The following is a 4,436-nucleotide window of genomic DNA, read 5'->3' on the forward strand; positions in this document are numbered from 1 at the left end:
TGCCTGGGAAGGGCTCTCCATTAAGCTTGACTAGCTGGACCGCGCCCTCGTCTGTGACCTCCTTTACTACATATGGTCCCAACCAATGGATTATGAATTTTCCAGGAAATTTTTTGAACTTGCTGTCATACAACAACACTAAATCATTTACCTTGAATGTGCACAACTTGATATGGCGATCGTGCCAAGCTTTCTCGCGCTGTTTCTGTACCTGTTGATGGAATCCTGCCAGAAACCATTCTTCCTCGAGTTCTTCCAATTGCGCGAGCCTCTCTTCCAAGGCTTCACGGTCCGACATGCCTGTCATTGTTGCTATCCACAAATTGGGTACGATGTATTCCATTGGCATGACTGCTTCCGTGCCATAAACTAACCTGAAAGGTGTCTGACCCATCAATTTCTTACACGTGGTTCTGTATGCCCATAATATGGCAGGTATGCGCAGGTCCCAATCGTTTCGCTGCGTGTTACATACTTTGGTCAGTGCAGTCTCTAGAATCTTATTGAATGCTTCTACTGTCCCATTAGCTTGTGGATGGTACGACGTACTTTGCTGATGATACACCTGGAACTCCTCGGTGAGTGCACTGATAATTTCATTTAGGAAGTGCGTTCCGCGGCCATTCATTAAAACTTTCAGGTATCCAAATTGTGTCAACCCATTGTCGAACAAAAATTTCGCAGCTGTGGTGGTCGTGTAGTCCTTAACTGGTTATGCTTTCGCCCACCGAGTCAAGTATTATGTCACAATGATGATGTAGCGCGCACCCGTTTTCCCCTGAGGTTTGATTGGCCCCAAAAATTCTATTGCCCATTTTTCGAATCGCTGTAGCATCATCTGTGGATTGAATGGCCTCTCATCCCTTCATGATGGTTTCCTAGTCCTTTGACATACGTCGCAGGCCTGACAACATGCTTTTGAATCTTGATATAGGGTTGGACACCATAGCCCAACGCGAAGAAATTTCTGTGCCGTCGCCCGTCGTGCATAGTGTCCTCTTGCAGCCCCCCCATGTGCTTCCGCAAGGATCTATCCTCATTCAAATTCAGGTACATATCTTCGCAATATCTCATCGTTTCCCATTTTTTAGAGGTGCCCCGCAATGACAAAAAAGTCCACCGCGCGTACCACCAATTCCTTCTTCTGCTAGACTGAATACTCCTGTGGCACAGTCCCTGTGGTTAAGAAATGGATTATATCTTCAAAGTGGCTGTCCGCGACACACACTGCAAAGAGCTATGCATCAGGTAGTCCTTCCTCCAAATTTGTTGGCTCCTCGTCGGTCTTAATTCGTGAAAGGTGATCTGGTCCTGCATTTAAGCGTCCCGACTTTACAATGACCTTGAAGTCATATTATTGAAACAATAACAACCATCTGCATATGCACCCCCCCAACACAGGCTTGTTCACCAGGTATTTCAACGCGAAATGATCGGTATACATCTTGAAGTGCCCACCAAGTAAATAGTGGTGGTATTTCTGGAGCGCGTATACCATTGCCAATCCTTCATGCTCAGTAGTAGAATAGTTCTTTTCGACTTTGGACAGCCGCCAACTCGCGAACACGATCGGGTGATCCACACCTTCTGGGCCTTCCTGCGTAAGTACAACACCCAGCGTAATACATGATGCATCAACATGTACATGAAATTCGATGTCCCATTTTGGGAAAACCAAGATGGGAGCAGATGCCATTTTTTCCTTGAGAACATCCAAACTTTTCTTACAATCATCATTCCAACAATATGTAGCATCCTTTTTAAATAATTGTTCCATTGGCACTTATTTGTGCATAGCTATTAATAAACTTTCTATAGTAACCATTGTGCCCCAAATTGGCACGTAGTTGTTTGACACTTCACGAAACTTCCAGATTGAGAATAATGGCAATATTCTTAGGGTCCACCATCAGGCCTTGTTTACAGACCACATGGCCGAGCAGATTACCAAAGGGGATAAGGAAGGTGTACTTTTTAAGATTTAGTGCAATCTGGTGTCGTCGGTAAGTATCCAACATCAATCGTAAGCTTGCTATATGGTTTTTAACTAGCCCAAATACAGTCCAATCATCCAGATAGACCTCCAAGAACTTGTGGATGTATTCCTTGAATGCACCCACCGCTATGCGCGAAAATATCAGTGGCGCATTCTTGAGTCCAAAGGGCATAATGGTGTATTGAAAGCAGCCCCATTCGGTTGCAAAGGTTGTCTTGCTCCTATCTTTCGACGTGATCTTGATCTGATGGTACCCTGAGAAGCCATCCATAAATGAGTAAGCTTCCTGTCTGCCAGCATTCTCTAATAATTCATCTGTAAATGGTGTCGGGAATGGATCTTGAACACAAGGGTCGTTAAGCTTCCTGAGGTCCACACAGATTCTAATTTCGCCCTTCAGTTTTTTCTCCTGTACTACCATAGGACTCACCCAGTTGGATTCTTCCACTGGTTCAATAATTCCGACTGCAAGAATTTTGTCTAATTCTTCGCGGACCTTTTCTTTATACTTCGGATTCAAATGGTAAGGTCGCTGCTTAACTGGCTTTGCATATGGTTTCAGAGTGATCTTCATCATCCCTAAGTCGCCAATGATCCTCTTTAAGTCCTTGATTTTGGTCAGGAACAAATCTTGATATTCGCGGAGTAACTTGGTGACCTTATCTACCGTAGCATCATCCCAATAGTCCCCAAGCATCGTGTAATTTGGCTCCGCGTCTGTACCGATGTTTACCTACTTTGTTTTTAGTGGTACAATGATGTCGGGATCCTCAATTAATGGTCCTCGAACTTTGCGACACCCTTAAGTTTCTAGAATATTAATATTTCAGGGGTTGTCATCCTCCTCCTCTACTTGTATGTTATAACATTCTAGGGCACTACTGAACTGGGTTTCCCATGTTGGTTAAACTACTTCCTGTGGTTCCTATGGTATTTTGAAGATGGCGACTTTTACGGCTTGCAGTGCATTGTCAACAGTATCTGACCATTAGTCTTCAAATGTGAATGTTAAGAAAAATACCTCCTGCAAGACATCCCATTCACCCATACCATGTCAGAGTTCCGTCTCAGTATACCAATTCATGGGTATGACATCCAGGGTATGGTAGAATAAGTGTACCCATTTAGGCTAAGGTTCTTCTCCATAGGCCTTGGTCCATTTTGTGAGGTGCATGCGTGGGTCATCGTGTCCATCGTATTTATCTGCTATCCATAGTTCTGGTTTCCCAAATTGTAGCCACATCATCCTCCTACAGTTGTGCCAGTTTTCAAAATTTCCTTGATGTGTTCCCCACCAACGCGCAGGTGTTGCACACAGCGCCTACTTCAACACATCGAACCGCTGTTTCTCCGGTACTGCACTCTCAAACTTGCTCAAGAATTCATCCACTGCTGTCAATCCATCATACGTTGGTAGATCTCAGGCCTAGGTTGTTACGTAACGTAGTGATCTAGTCATCATGTTGCAATTTAGCATTGTCACGTCGTTCAACCAATTGTGCCAGCATTCGTCTTCTTCATCTGAATCCAAGGTGCAAGAACCTGTGCCCTCCCATGAGATCCTTCCATCTATAGTCGGATTCACCCAATCTTGATCTCGCGAAGTTATCTTGCAGATACAATCCAGCTCATCGTCGCTTCCATCGTCGCGCACTGGTTCAGTGTAGCGCGCTCCTTTAGTTGGGTCTAGTGGAACTAATACACGTAGGGAATTTTTCTCGAATATCATCTTCCACTTCTTCAGATTGATAACTCCATTCATATCCATGGCCCCTATTCCTAGCAACGCGGGAAAAGGATTGCTGTCATCAACAATCTCTATTACTTCAAAGTCCATCTGTGTGCTCATGCCTTCGATATCAACTGTTACCCCTTGCAATCTCACCATGGGAAAAATCTTCTGTTGGTTCACCATTCATAATTGAATAGGGGACCACTGTAACGTGGGCCTACCCATGCATTCCCATGTCTGCTTTGGTAACACATTCGCTTCCGAACCCAGGTCTAGGGTTACCTGATCCATTCCATACTTTCCAATCTGCATCGTCAATCTCATTTCCTTCCCATTGCGCAATGCATGCTTTCCCAGTTTCTGGACTACACGTAGTTCCCCTAACCCTGCGCACCTAGTTATCAACTCCTGTAGTCCTTTAATGACCTTAGTGTTGCACAACAGTTTCATGCATTTTTCTAGAAAGCTAGTAAGCATAGAAGGATCCATTCTTGGCTTTGGTTGATCCTTACTACCTAAAGTAGAGGCCTCTGCGAAGCTCTTCTTAGCTTCCATAAACGTCCCCTTTGCGCATTCCAAGTCAAACTCAGGTTCCTTTGTAGGAGCCTTGCGAACCCATGTATTTTCCTCGGGTTGCTTCCCCTTATCTTCCCCTATGGTCGCGCTGCTTCTGAGCACCATATTCACATTTGGGTCCTTTTCGCGGGG

This window comes from Pinus tabuliformis, chromosome 8, assembly GCF_031772625.1.
Source record: "Pinus tabuliformis cultivar Carrire ecotype Pingquan chromosome 8, CPIR1, whole genome shotgun sequence".
NCBI classification, from domain to species: domain Eukaryota; kingdom Viridiplantae; phylum Streptophyta; class Pinopsida; order Pinales; family Pinaceae; genus Pinus; species Pinus tabuliformis.